At 47.1% G+C, this 15498-nt stretch overlaps 1 protein-coding gene across 1 annotated transcript in view; it reads left to right on the top strand.

Moving 5' to 3' along the window:
* LOC148481844 (uncharacterized) overlaps positions 1 to 15498 on the top strand; it is a 57582-nt gene that overhangs the window by 17021 nt on the left and 25063 nt on the right. The gene's annotated exons all lie outside the window — the stretch shown is intronic.

Below are 15498 nucleotides of genomic sequence, written 5' to 3'. Positions count from 1 at the left end.
ACTTTGCCTCTGCTGCACTTTGACCAATCTATTATTGATGGTAAATTATGCTTCTTTTAATTTTTGCTGGTGCTCTTTTACCCAATCTGTTTGTGGGATCTTTTCTTGGGCCACTTCTTCAGGAACACCTAATTTTACATCCACTGATAACTTGTCCTCTCGTCCGAATAGTAAGTAAAATGGGTTGTATCCAGTTGAACTATGTTCCGTATTGTTATACAAAAAGTGATTTCTGCCAGCCAGGTACTGTAGGCCACTCCTGGCACTCTGGAAGTGGAACAACTCGTAGCGTATTTATCAGGGATTGATTCATTCTCTTGCATAGACCATTGCATTAAGTACGGTAGGCTGTAGTTCTTAATGTTTTGCTACTGCAGAATTCACATAACTCAGTGAACAACTTTGACTCAAAAAAGGGTCCTTGGTCTGTTAGTATGTTCTCTGGGTACCCATAAGTGTGTTCGAAGGCTCGCCAAAATATCAGATGTTGTCCAGGCTGACAGGTATTTAACAGGAAGGGTGACTGCAAACTTGGAATAAACTTGGAATAAAGATCAATGCTAGTGATTGCATATTGATTACCAGTCCTGCTTGTTTCCAATTTTACATGGTTGATTAACACTAGTTCCAAGGGATGGTAGCTCATGATCGGATGAAGTGGTGCTCTTCCATTGTTTGGTGATTTTCTTTGGAGGGCACATTGGATGCACTTTCTACACTACTCCTTGATGTCTCTATACATGTCTATCCAGTAGACCCATGTGCTTACAATTTCTGGATGCCAAAGTGACCCAACTGGTCATGGTATGCCTGTAGGAGATAGGCAGTCTACTGACGAGGTCAGATGTGAGAGGGCAATGTGTTTTTGTATGGGTCCACATAGAACGATGAGTCCTCTTTTTATCCTCAAGTGATCTCTTTGTATCCAGAGCTTAAGGAGTTCCAGATCAGTATCCTGTCTTTCCTATTTTGTTAATGTGGTCCTGGGAACCAGTAGAGTCCTCAATTGGGTATTTCACTTTTCCTTTGCAGTTGCTCCTAGGAGTCATTGAATTCATTTTCCAGACTATTTTGTAACTGAGAATGAGATATGGGATGGTCTTCTGCTGACATTGCCTGTTGAGGAGCAAAAAGAGCATGAAAAGCTGGCATTTCTACATCTTCCCACTGGTCTATCTCTTCTCCAGTCTTGACTTTGTGACAATGCATCTGCATTGGCTTTACTTTTCCCACTACAGTATTTAATCGTGAACTGATAGTTGGCTAGTCTGGAAGACCATTATTGCTCCATCGCTACTACTGTAAGTGGGAAGTTGGTAGATACGACAGTGGGTTATTATCAGTGAATGCTATAAAAGGGGTGGCTGACAGATAGCTCCTGACTTTCTCAGTGATGGCCAACACCAATGCTAGGAATTCTAATTTGAAGGCACTGTAATTTGAATCATTGTGTTCTGTCTTTCGCAGGCTACATCTGGCATAAGTAATAATTTGTTCCTGCCCTTGTTGTTCCTGTGACAGCACCACTCCAAGCCCCTGGTTACTGGCATTGGTGTAAAGATGAAAGGGCTGACTATAATCTTGATAGGCAAAAATGGGTGCCTCAGTCAGTTGACGCTTCAACTGTTCAATTGCTGCTTGTTGCTTTTCCGTCCAAAGCACAGGAACATTTCTAGTGTGTCCATTCTTAGAGACCCCTCGAAGCAGTATGTGCAGAGGAGAAGCAACCTGAACAAACTTTTCCATGAATCTTCAGTAATAACGACGAATCTCAAAAATTGGCACACTTCCTTAATGGTTCTTGGTATAGGTCATTCTTGTACGACTGAATTTTTTTCTGGATCCGGGGTGACTCTGTTGGCACTATGTGTCCTAGATATATGATAAACTTGTCTTCAGTAGTTGGTACTTTGAGGGTTTCAATTTGAGACCATAATCTGCAAGCCATTTGAAGGCCTCCTGGAGATGCTTTAAGTGTTTGTGATACTGTAGGTCTTTGAGTAAATTATAATATTGTCTAGATATAATAGCACTACGCCAAAATGTCTATGGCCAAGGCAGTGCTCCATGTGTCTCTGAAATGTTCCAGGGGCATTGCAAAGACCAAAGGGCATTCACTCAAACTCATACAGCCCCATCGGAGTAGTGAAGACTGTTTTTTCTTGTCTTCTGGTGCCATTTGGATTTGCCAGTATCCACTTATTAAGTCGAGAGTAGAAAAGTTAGTTGCTGATTTTAGAGCTGTATAAGATTCCTCGATTTGCAGCAATGGAGAGGCACCTTTATGTGTCACTTGCTTTAATTTCTGGTAGTCAAGGCAAAAACGCAAACTTCCATCTTTTTTTCACACCAGGACCATGGGTGAGGCCCATGGGCTGTGACTCTCTCATATTACTCCTGTGGTGTTCATCTCTTCCAGCATTTGCCGGACAGGTTGGTACAGTGCCGGTGCTACTGTATGATACCATTCTTTGATAGGAGGGGCGTCTCCCATGGGGATGCAATGTTGTATCTGATCAACTTTCCCAAAGTTGGCTGGATTTTGGCTAAAAGTGACTGGATTCTCTTGCACTACACGTAGAACTCCTGTCTTAAGCTCTTCTGTGGTGCTTTCCTCTCCCACTTGTATTTCCAGCCACCATACTGGCATCCTTGTACTACCAGCACTTTCTTCAGCCATAGTATTCATCTGTGTAGCTGTGGGGACTGAATCCACGATATCTTGAAAAGTTGCCCATATTAATTTGGCCACCGGATGGTTTTGGTATAATCTCACAGGGTAATCATGAGGATTAAGGATTCTCACTGGAACTCTCCCATTTTCGACAGTGTCTAGAGCACTACATCACCCCTTCCAGAAATTGGACATGGTTCCACAATAGCTGTCACAATTGGTGCTCGAGGGTTACCTGTATCAGGTGATGAACTGGAAACACTGGAGGCCGGCTGGACTGGAACCATGGGGGACATGAATAGCTCTTTTAATAAAAGAAGTGCGTAGCAGTGAGAACTGCCTTGGGTGATGAGTGACTGGAACTGGAAACTTGAGAGGTTGGAATGAGACCAGAAGGAACTTGGAGGGACCGGACTGGGACCGGCAGGTAGGCAGACTGAGCTGGTCGGGGTACCAGTAGATGAGCTTGCAGATGGACAGTAGCGTGGAAGCTACTTGTTGTGGCTTGGGAAGCCGTGGGTAGACGTGGTAGCGTGGAAGCTACTTGGAGTGGCCTGGGAGCCATGGGCGAGAGGTGGTAGCGTGGATCTACTTGGTGCGGCCTGGGAGCCGTGTGGAGAAGCTGGTAGCTGGGAAGCCATGTGGAGAAGCTGGTAGCGTGGAAGCTACTTGGAGCGGCCTGGGAGCCGTAGGCGAGAAGTGGTAGTGTGGAAGCTACTTGGTGCGGCCTGGGAGCCGTGTGGAGAAGCTGGTAGCTGGGTAGCCACTTGGAGAAGCTGGTAGCGTGGAAGCTACTTGGAACGGACTGGGAGCCGTAGGCGAGAAGTGGTAGAGTGGAAGCTACTTTGTGCGTCCTGGGAGCCGTGTGGAGAAGCGGGTAGCATTGATAGTCACTTGGAGTGGCCTGGGAGCCGTAGGTGAGAAGTGGTAGCGTGGAAGCTACTTTGTGCGGCCTGGGAGCCGTGTGGAGAAGCGGGTAGCGTGGATAGTCACTTGGAGCGGCCTGGGAGCCGTAGGTGAGAAATGGTAGCGTGAAAGCTACTTTGTGCGGCCTGGGAGCCGTGTGGTTAACTGAACGTAGCAGGCTTTACAGATAGCACTGGTCTAGGAACCAGCAGGAGCCTGGGACACCCTGGAACTCAGGTACAGCTACAGCACAAGTTGTACACCACGGAATGTAACGAGATGTTCAAGCACTGAGTGGTTTAGAGGAGGATCTATATACCAAGAGTCTGGCAGCGATTGGTGGATGCAGACAGTTGGTCTGGCAGTGGCATTCAGAATGGAGCAAGACACAGCATGCAAAAGGAGTATTCATCTCTGCAGCTCTGAAAATCAGGACCACACCTGTGATTCCAATTAAGACTAGCAATGCTCACAGACAGAGCAGGGTCCAGGTGATTAATCAGTTTGGCTAGGAGAGCAGTCTGCACACACAGAGATATCACAGCCAGCATGATTCAGCCAGAGCAGATGTCCCAGGAGAATTGCAAACACAGATCCATGGAGCAGCTGACAGAGGTAAGTCTCAAGGCAAAAAGGTGACAACTAGACAGGATCGTGACAGTACCCTTTCTTATGGGTGGACTCTGGACACCAAAACAAAAACTTCTAAAAACTTGGCTGAGCCTGCCCGATATCTTCAAGAACTTGAAACTTTGAGAACTCTAGAAGGTGTTTGGAAAACTGTTTCCTGAGGTAATTTGCTCAAAAAATCTTTCCTTGGAGAGCATAATGTCAATCAACTTAAACAAGCCATCTTCGTTAATAACCTTGACCCCAAGACTATTTGCTTTCTCTCACTTGGTTTTTCCACCAAAACGACCCATAACGAGATAATCGATTTTACTGCATATCTTCTCGGAAACTTTGCCTCCATAACTCTCAATTAACAACTTGGCTTCCTCCTTTTCTATGGACTCCAAATATCCCACGATCACAAAGGTTAATCCCTTCAAGCATCTCTCTGTCCCTAGAGAAATTTGCATAGTGTTAAGAAGAGTAGCTGAAGAATTTTCCTTTTTCCGCAACATAGTTTTTACTGGTAATTCTTGGGAGAACGTATGACTAGGAAGAGCATGGTCTGATACCAAATGGTTGTCGAGGAAAGGAGTATTGTCATGCACAGGTTCAAATTCAGAATCAGAATCCATGTCCAAAGGAAGATCAGAGGAGTTAACATGACTTGAAAACCTAGAGGACTCTGGAGATGGGCAGAGGGAAACACAACCAACTCTCATGGTATCATGTTGTTGGTCTCTAAAAGTTCTTTGAGTCTTCTTCTCTCAGATTGATTGATCCTGTACCATATGATTTTGAGAAGGGAGTACAGTGGTGTATGCGAGTTTAATATCTGAAGGTACTGAAATAACTATAGAATATTTATCAGAACAGGTATCTGGAGATGGACACATAGGAGCAAATTCTTTAAGCAGAGCTGTACTGAAGGCTATTATGTCTTGTAGAATTGGATCCTTGGACTCAATGAGTTGGTTGGCCCACTCCAAGGCTTTTCCTTTAAAGTGCATAAAAAGAAACATGACGATGTTGGTGGGAGTAATACCACAAGCTGGATTGGTTCTCATTAGGGCATCATAATGCTTAAGCAATATGGTGTACTGGGACACATCATCATCGAAGGTCATGGACACTATATCATCCTGATTTACAGCATTCTTTTCAGGAACTGAGAAGGAACCACTTAAAGATTCTTTAACGCAATGATTGGATGATTCAGCCAAAGTTGATTGATGTTCTTTCTTAGACAGGACAGTAGAAAATTCCACCAAGAGTGTGGTACTTGAAATCTGCTACTGGGGAATGGGACTTGAAACCACCTCCTGGGGTATGAGACTTGGAACCCCATCTTGGGGCATGAGACTTGGGAACCCCTCCTGGGGTGCGAGACTTGGGACCCCCTCCTGGGGTGCGAGACTTGGGACCCCCTCCTGGGGTGCGAGACTTGGGACCTCCTCCTGGGGTGCGAGACTTGGGACCCCCTCCTGGGGTGTGAGACTTGAGACCCCCTCCTGGGGCATAATTCTTGTAACCCTCTTTCGGGGTGAGAGACTTAAGGTCTCCTCCTGGAGAACAGAGCTTGACACTCCCTGTTGGAGTATGGGACCCAAAATCCCCTTCTGGGGAAGCTGACTCGACTTTTCCTCTTGGGGTATGGAACATGAACCCCCCTTTTGGGATGCGCAGACAGAGACTTCCTCCTGGGGTGAGTGACTCAAAACTCCTTCTTGGGTTACGAGACTTAAGGACCCTCCTGGGGTTGAGACTCTGGAGACCCCTCCTGGGGTTGCCAACTGGAGTTCCCTACCAGAACAGGGAGAATCCGGGATGGGACCGGAACAGGCAGAATCCAGGACGGGACCGGAACAGGCAGAATCCGGGACGGGACCGGAACAGGCAGAATCCGGGACGGGACCGGAACAGGCAGAATCCGGGACGGGACCGGAACAGGCAGAATCCGGGACAGGACCGGAACAGGCAGAATCCGGGACGGGACCGGAACAGGCAGAATCCGGGACGGGACCGGAACAGGCAGAATCCGGGACCGGACCGGAACAGGCAGAATCCGGGACGGGACCGGAATAGGCAGAATCCAGGCTGGGACCGGAACAGGCACTGAGACGTTGACACCTGGAACCACTGCTGGAATTGCAAAGGGAACAGTCCTTGATAAAGTGGTCAGATGCTCCACAATAACGACAGAGATGTAAATCTTTACGCTGCTGGCATTCAGCCACAGAGAGCTTGGAGTGCGGGTAACTTCGATGTCTCACTTCACTTGGCATGGAAGAATCTTTGGTTCTTAGAGATTCCAAGACAGAGTTTTTAGTTGAGACAGAGGTAGCTCTAAGAAATTCAGGAATGAGCTGAAAGATTTTGCTGAGTAGAGCCTGTAGCTGTTCCAGCAGTTGATGGAAAGTAGTTAGGGGTTCAGGTAAGATTTGGGTATCATCTAGCCGGTTAGTCAGAATTTGCAGAAGTTGTAGTACTTGATGCTGTACCGCCTCCTGTGAATCCAGGATTAGGTGCTTGATCCGCCACCATTGTTAGGCTTGAACATACTGTCACAATTGGTGCTCGAGGGTTACCTGTATCAGGTGATGAACTGGAAACACTGGAGGCTGGCTAGACTGGAACCATGGGGGACATGAATAGCTCTTTTAATAAAAGAAGTGGGTAGCAGTGAGAACTGCCTTGGGTGATGAGTGACTGGAACTGGAAACTTGAGAGGTTGGAATGAGACCAGAAGGAACTTGGAGGGACCGGACTGGGACTGGCAGGTAGGCAGACAGAGCTGGTCGGGGTACCAGTAGATGAGCTTGCAGATGGACGGTAGCGTGGAATCTACTTGTTGTGGCTTGGGAAGCCGTGGGTAGACGTGGTAGCGTGGAAGCTACTTGGAGCGGCCTGGGAGCCGTGGGCGAGAGGTGGTAGTGCGGAAGCTACTTGGTGCAGCCTGGGAGCCGTGTGGAGAAGCTGGTAGCTAGGTAGCCACTTGGAGAAGCTGGTAGCATAGAAGCTACTTGGAGCGGCCTGGGAGCCATAGGCGAGAAGTGGTAGCGTGGAAGCTACTTTGTGCGGCCTGGGAGCCGTGTGGAGAAGCGGGTAGCGTGGATAGTCACTTGGAGCAGCCTGGGAGCCGTAAGCGAGAAGTGGTAGCGTGGAAGCTACTTGGTGCGGCCTGGGAGCCGTGTGGAGAAGCGGGTAGCATGGATATTCACTTGGAGCGGCCTGCGAGCCATAGGCGAGAAGTGGTAGCGTGGAAGCTACTTTGTGCGGCCTGGGAGCCGTGTGGAGAAGCGGGTAGCGTGGATAGTCACTTGGAGCGGCCTGGGAGCCGTAGGCGAGAAGTGGTAGCGTGGAAGCTACTTTGTGCGGCCTGGGAGCCGTGTGGATAACTGAATGTAGCAGGCTTTACAGATAGCACTGGTCTAGGAACCAGCAGGAGCCTGGAACACACTGGAACTCAGGTACAGCTACAGCACAAGTTGTACACCACGTAACGTAACAAGATGTTCAAGCACTGAGTGCTATTAGAGGAGGATCTATATACCAAGAGTCTGGCAGCGATTGGTGGATGCAGACAGGTGGTCTGGCAGTGGCATTCAGAGTGGAGCAAGACACAGCATGCAAAAGGAGTATTCATCTCTGCAGCTCTGAGAATCAGGACCACACCTGTGATTCCAATTAAGACTAGCAATGCTCACAGACAGAGCAGGGTCCAGGTGATTAATCAGTTTGGCTAGGAGAGCAGTCTGCACACATAGAGATATCACAGCCAGCATGATTCAGCCAGAGCAGATGTCCCAGGAGAATTGCAAACACAGATCCATGGAGCAGCTGACAGAGGTAAGTCTCAAGGCAAAAGGGTGACAACTAGACAGGATCGTGACAATAGCAGTATAACTTCTTCCATGGGGCCCACAATGTGCCTTTTGTCAAAATGATGGTTTCTGTATATGGCCATAAAGTTATGGTTCGACTGTCAGTAATCCCTACTTTGCCGACTTTACTGGCAGGATTGATGAATCGTTGCTGCCCCTGTAATACACAAATACCCTTTTGCAAGGCTCACTGAACCTAATTAGTTCTTCCAGGCAATTTTGCAGCACATTCAGTCTAATTATAATAGGAGGTACAGACCAATTTCCACATTTTTAATGATACAACCTTATCGAGTTAAGTCAACTGGGCCTATCTTGAAATTCACTTAACAGTAGCCTTGAGAGGGAATACTGATTACATTACTGGCCAGTAGACAGATTCAAGTGGGAGGTGATGGTATGACATCTTTTCCCTTCCAATATTGTTGGAAAGTTTTCAATTGAATGATGATCACCTGGTACCCGGTATTAATGGTGGCAGGTACACTACATCTATCCCATCAACCTGTATCCCTTTAGTTGGCCGATTTCTCTACTTGATGTTGATGAGCCAGTGGATATAGCCGGAACATAGACTTCATTTTGAATTCTATAAGTGTAGAATTCTTCCTTCGTGTATCTCCGGAATATGTAGGAAGGCATGGGGCCCCAAAATAGTATGGTAAAGTAATGGGATTTATGTTAGACATAGCTGGATGAGTGCTTGATGAATCTCCTGCTACTTGTTTGTCATCTGACATCATGCATTGCTTCTCCTTCACTTTGGGCTCTGCAGATCCTGTTCGTATGACGCCAAAGTTTAACTAGATGTCACACTCACCAAGTTGCTTGAATTCCCTGAGTGGTTTACACTAATCTTTCCAGTCAGAGAGTTGAAGGATTGACAATTTCACATACACTGACAAAAGACAATGCTATAATCGCAAAGGTTCGTTTATTAAATTGCAATTACTGTAAGCAATGAACTTTTCTACTTTTAAGTCTATCACCAGCATTCAAGCAACAACAGTGATAACAATAATTCACATATACATTTGCCAAAGCTTTATTGAACAGGAACGCTTCTTTCTTGAGCTGTGAATTAAGTGGGTTAGCAATATACCTTATCAAATACATATGCAAATAAACAACATAAATTCACTTTAAAACCTTTTTGGCGGAACTGATACTCAAGTCTTATAGTATCACGCAAGTCCCTCAAAGCTTGGCCAGTATTCTAGTGTTGGTGCACATTGGAGGTCCAAGTGGAGAAGAGGTTATCTCAATATTATGTTACTCGGCTATATTGAAGCTGCTGGTCAAACCTGTACTGTCACTTGTAAGTTGCAAGCCCAGGCCTGTGCTGACACTGAGAATGTTTGACTCTGCCTAGTAACTTTGAGATGTCCTGAAAGGAACTAAGGTTCACTATAAGCTGAGCCTTCTAGGATCCTAAGTTATTGTAATAGTACTGTTAGGGGGTCATTCAGACCCACTCGCGAGCGGCTGTCCGCTCGCAAGTGGGTCGATGGTCCCCACTGCGCATGCGCACGACGGAGGGAGCTCCGTCGTGCGCATGCGTGAGACCCGACGAGCGAAGGACTTTTCTTTGCTCGGAGTGTCTCATCAAAGGGGGCGTGCTGTCGATGGTGACTGACAGCACGCCCCCTTTGGTGGCGTGCCGGGGGCGTGCCTGCCAGAAGGAGGCGTTCCCAAGGGAACGCCTACCGTCTGAAGCCGGCCCCACTGAAATCACTAGTGATGTCAGTGGGAGTGATTTTGGCTCTGATAGAGCCAAAATCACTCCTGGCCTTTTGGTTGAAAAACCCAACCGCAGGCTTTTACTCGCAGTTCCGATGGTCGCGATGGTCAAGACCATCGCGACCATAATTTTGCACGCTCGTATATGCTGTGGGTGGTGACCCACAGCTATACGAGCGTCCAGGAGGACGCTCCATATTAATGGAGGTGGGCCCTGATCCAGAGCGAGCGCTCTGGTCAGAGCGTCCGGCTCTGAATCAGGGCCTTAGTTCACAGTCCCTTGCTGACCTGGAGGTAATTTCATTGTTTCTCTTTTTATTTTATTTTTTATTTTTTTTTATCTCTCCTGCCATACCGGGCAAATATTGCTTACTGTCACTATGAGAGGTTTGACTATACTAACTGAGAGGTTGCCTTTTTTTTCCCTTTTCATTTTCCAGTATTACCTCAAAAAATGCTGATTTAGCATTTATTCTGCTCCTACTGAGAGCAATTTAGGGAGGAGAATTGTCCCTTTCCTTTAGTTAGGATGAATAAATTTAATGGCTTGGACTGTCTAACTGGCAGCTGCTTGTACAAGTTGTAGTTTTGGTCCTTTTTTGAAGGAGGAACTGTTAGCTGAAATATATAAATACTGTATATACTGTAACTGTCTGGATTGCTATGATGGCTGACCTGCTTTTCACTTCAGCACTCCGAACAGCGGTCTCTCAGACTCACAGGCTCCCGCCGACTGTCAGACACCATCAAAAAGGAAAGGTACCAGGGCGGTCATGCTGGTGCTGCTTCCTTCCCCAGTCAGCTGCAGTCAACTGGCAACTCTGGACCACAGCACTTCCTTCCTGATGGCAGCGGCTCCTCACAGCCTGCTCCGGTAAGTGCGCTCTGTCTCCTCTCCACAGGCACACCTCGCTGTGTCTCTCTATTGTCCTCTTTGGGGACAAATTTCCCCTGTTCGGGGCTTACAGTCTAGTAGCCCTTGTCACGTGCACACCAGCTCCAGCTGTTATAGCGGGTAACTTGTTACAATTCCCATCTGTGAGGGGGCAATCCACGTAAATCAATAACAAAGCTTTTTAACTTTTATTACAGTGTATATATTAGGGATGTGCGCCAACCCCTGTGTTTTGATTTTGGTTTTGGATCTGTATTTTTTCAAAAATAATTATAAAAACAGCTAAAATCACATAATTTGGGCCTGTTTTTGTTCCTACAGTAGTAATAACCTCAATAACATTTATTTCCAGTCATTTCCAGTCAATTTTGACCACCTCACAGCTCACAATGTTGATATTTTTCATCAAGTTTAGGGCCAAAAGGTTGCATCCAGCTAGCTGGCTGACTAAGCTAAATGACAGCAGTGGGCGGCACTAACATGTGGCAGTTCATCTTCCAACATGGCAGAGAGTAGCATTGCAGTGGTAGACAGGATGGCAGTTTAATAAACTATACGACCCCTAGAAATGTTAAAAACCAAGAATGTTTTCCTTATCTAGGTCAGAGGCCCGACAGAGTTGGAATGTTTATGGGCTGAAGAAAGGGAAAGGACAGAAGGATTTGTTTCATTTTTAATTTATTTTAATGTTTTGATTCTACAAAAAAATTATGAGGGAAGATCAATCTAGGATCAAGTTCTTCAGTTCCTAATATACATCTTTGATCTGGAGGAGGTTTTTTATTTTTTTTATACATCTAATACAAATGAGGTGGCCTTATGGAGGTGCTGATAGAACATACTGTAAACAGACGTTTGCTAGTTTGTACTTAGGGAGGTTATTAGGGATAATGGGACAAGGCTTGCTGTTTATATCAGAGGAAAGCAGCCTGGCTTATCTAGAACTCCCAGCATCCTTGATGTTTGCTGGGCCTACTGTAAGTTATCTGTTAACAACAACAGGTGACGTGCTTCAGTTTACCTCAACCTGCTTTACGCACTGTATGTACCATGTAAATATATTTGTATGTGACCAATATACACAACTAATTTTTGTATTAAATGTATTTGTATTGTGATAGGATCATTGGTAAAGTGGTCTGTGGCAGGTACATTTGTCCCAGATTCCTGTCTTATGTGTTCTAAACCCCCAGGAGAAAGTCTGCAGTGAAGCAGGCTTGAGTCTCGGCTTTTTGAAAAGCTGGTTTGGGACCTGGGGGTTGTGGGTGAGAGGAGAGGGAGGGCTCCACCCACGGCCACTCCAGGTTATGGTTCTCGCAGCCTGGTAACAGGCTTGTTAGGGTTTCCACCTGAGAGTGGCCAATATAAGCCTAGTGTGTTTAGGGCTGAGTGTCTCACCTGGGAGAGCAGACAGGGAGTTTGCTCAGAGACACTTGAAAACCTATTCGTGAATGTTGTGCTGTGCTTTTGCTGCTGGTGAGGGCATTAGGCCCTGCCAGGTTCTGGTAGTGAGGGAACAACCTGTGAAGTTAGTGCCCCGACAGGGCTAGGATTTACATTTATGTTTTCTTTAAGTTATTTCTGATATTGTACAATAAAGACTGGCACCAACCAGCTTGTACTAGCATCCAGTCTGGCGTACTGTTTCCCAGCTGCTGTGTGTGAAAGGAAGGAGTCCTCTACACAGGAGAGGGACCCCCTAACCTAACTGTGTCACAATATGGTGGAGAATGCGGGCAACCACACACACTGAAGTTGCAGCAAGAGGAAAACTTTCCATTTAAAATTTAAAGGGACAGACACCCAATTTGTGAGTGTGGAAATAACACTGTGTCCTTGGAGTCCCATAAAGGAGGCGTCAGCCAATGCTCAGAGAGGCAAGGTTCAGCTTCCAACCTACACCCCAGGACAAAATGGAGGACATTATTAAGGCCTTGCTCCAAGCTACAGCAGCTCAGCAGGAATCTACCAGGGCTCAGCAGGAAGCTACAGCAGCTCAGCAGGAGACTAACAGACTTCAACAGGTCGCCATTGAGGAAAACAGCCAGGCCATAAAAGAGGTGGTACAGCACCTGGTCGCCCGACCCAGCGATGTTAATACTGGTCCTCCCACCCCCACTCACTCCGTACGAGCCAGTCACTTCCTCCAAAAGATGACTATGGGCGATGATGTGGAGGCCTATCTCGCCGCATTTGAAAGAACGGCCGAAAGGGAGAGTTGGCCCAAGGAGCAGTGGGCAAGTCTGGTGGCACCTTTTTTGTCTGGGGAGCCACAAAAAGCATTTTCGACTTATGCCTGGCTGATGCCAAGGACTATAAAAAACTAAAACTGGAGATCCTAACTCACTTGGGAGTCACCACCTTTGTTCGTGCCCAACGGGTCCACCGCTGGGAGTTCCATAGGGACAAGCCTCCACGTTCACAGATGCATGACCTCGTCCATCTGTCCTCAAAATGGCTAAAGCCCGAGACGCTGACGGGACCACAAATCGTGGAAAGGGTCGTGATGGACAGGTACCTGCGATCATTACCTGTGACTCTACGCAAGTGGGTGAGCCATGCAGACCCTAAGTCCACGGACCAGTTGGTCAAGCTGGTGGAGAGGTATGTGGCAGCTGAGGAGCTGATTAGTATACCCCACCGAGCCCCGATGGCGCACCGGCGAACTCCCACAGACACTGGTAAGACTGTTCCAGGGGAGAAGGGTGCTGGGCGGTGGAATGTACCTAAGACTGAGGGTGTAGAACCTGGAGACAGGCCTGCCAGGCCAGGAAGGTTCTTGCCCCGTAAACGACTAGACATTAATATGACTCAGTGTTACCAATGTGGTGGCTTCGGCCATATTGCCGCTAATTGTTCACTTACAACTGAACCTATGCAATGTGATACTGCTCATGTCTACCGCAGGGGGTCTTTCTTTGCACAGACAGCCTGTACGGCTGACCGGCAGGCTGAGACTGATAAGCACATGTGTGTACTCACTGTAGATGGCAACCGAGTAGAGGCACTGTTAGACTCTGGTAGCTTGGTGACACTTATAAAAGCTGAGCTGGTGAACCCCTTGAGGCATACAGGGAAAACTGTTGGTGTGACCTGCATACATGGGGATACTCGATATTATGTTATGGCCGAGGTGAACATCGAGACACCATGTGGCTCTGCTATAGTTTCTGTGGGTTTGGTGCATGGTCTGGTGTACGATGCAATATTGGGGAGAGACTTTGCTCACTTCTGGAAGTTGTGGGAAAGCAGTTTTGTTCCAGAGGTGAACAACCCCGATCCATTTGAGAAGGTTGTCGATGTAGTGGAGGAGGGAGTTTCTTCTGAGTCAGAGTTATTCCCTTTTTCTACAATGGTTGGTGAACTAGAGAATGCGGAGCGTGACGATGGCCCGCCAACTGATGTGCCTCCCATTGAGGTTTGAAGTGTTGTTGGGCCAGTGGATCGTCTGCCTGATTTAGAGGTCAGAAGAGAGGTCTTTGCCATGGAGCAGTTGAATGACCCTACTTTGGCAAAAGCCAGGGAGAATGTAAAAGTAGTTGATGGTAAACCCGTAGACCCTGATAGTCATTTGTCCTATCCCCACATGGCAATATGGCAGGATTTGTTATATCAGGTGACTAAGAAGGGGGAAGATGTTGTGGAACAACTAATAGTTCCCAAAGCCTACAGAAGAACAGTGTTGGATCTGGCCCATGGTCAAATAACTGCAGGCCATCTTGGGGTAGAGAAAACCACTGAGCGAATAATGCAGAGGTTTTTCTGGCCTGGGCTTCATAAAGAGGTATCTGACTTTTGCGCATCCTGCCCTGAGTGTCAGTATCATGCTCCCAGGCCACATTTTAAGGGTCCACTAGTTCCATTGCCTATTATAGAGGTGCCGTTTGAAAGAATAGCGATGGATTTGGTTGGACCCTTAATGAAGTCTGCCAGGGGACACCAGTATATTCTGGTCATAATGGATTACGCTACCAGGTACCCGGAAGTGATCCCGTTGCGCAATACGTCAACCAAGACCATTGCCCGAGAGCTAGTTCATGTCTTTAGCAGGCTGGGTATACCCAAGGAGATACTAACTGACCAGGGTACACCGTTTATGTCAAAAGTCATGAAAGAGTTATGCCGCCTGTTCAAAATCGAACAGTTAAGAACTTCGGTTTATCACCCCCAAACTGATGGGCTGGTCGAGAGGTTTAACAAGACGTTAAAACACATGCTTAGGAAAGTGGTCGACAAGGATGGTAGGGATTGGGATTACTTATTGCCGTATTTATTGTTGGCCATAAGAGAAGTTCCCCAGTCCTCCACCTGGTTTTCACCCTTCGACTTGTTGTATGGGAGACACCCAAGGGGGTTACTAGACATTGCCAAAGAGACATGGGAGGGGCAGTCTAGTCCTTACAAAACGGTGATTGAGTATGTTTCTCAAATGCAGGAGAGAATTGCTGCGGTAGTGCCGATAGTGAGAGAGCACCTGGAACAGGCTCAACAGGCACAGCAGAGGGTATACAACCGTAAGGCTCAGTTACGCAGCTTTGCTCCTGGGGACAGAGTGTTAGTATTGGTTCCCACTGTGGAAAATAAACTTTTGGCTAAATGGCAAGGGACCTTTGAAATCTTAGAAAGAGTGGGGCAGGTCAATTACAAAGTTTACCAGCCGGGGAAAAGAAAGCCGGAACAGATATACTATATAAATCTGTTAAAGCCCTGGAAACATAGAACGGTACTGTTGGCCGTCTGAGCCCCTCCAGTAAATCCAGGGCCCTTAGTTCCCGAAGTGGCAGTGG

This window comes from Taudactylus pleione, unplaced genomic scaffold, assembly GCF_031769625.1.
Source record: "Taudactylus pleione unplaced genomic scaffold, aTauple2 ptg000559l, whole genome shotgun sequence".
Lineage (NCBI taxonomy): Eukaryota > Metazoa > Chordata > Amphibia > Anura > Myobatrachidae > Taudactylus > Taudactylus pleione.
Note: the sequence above shows the minus strand (reverse complement) of the source record. Positions and strands in the feature narration are given on the sequence as shown.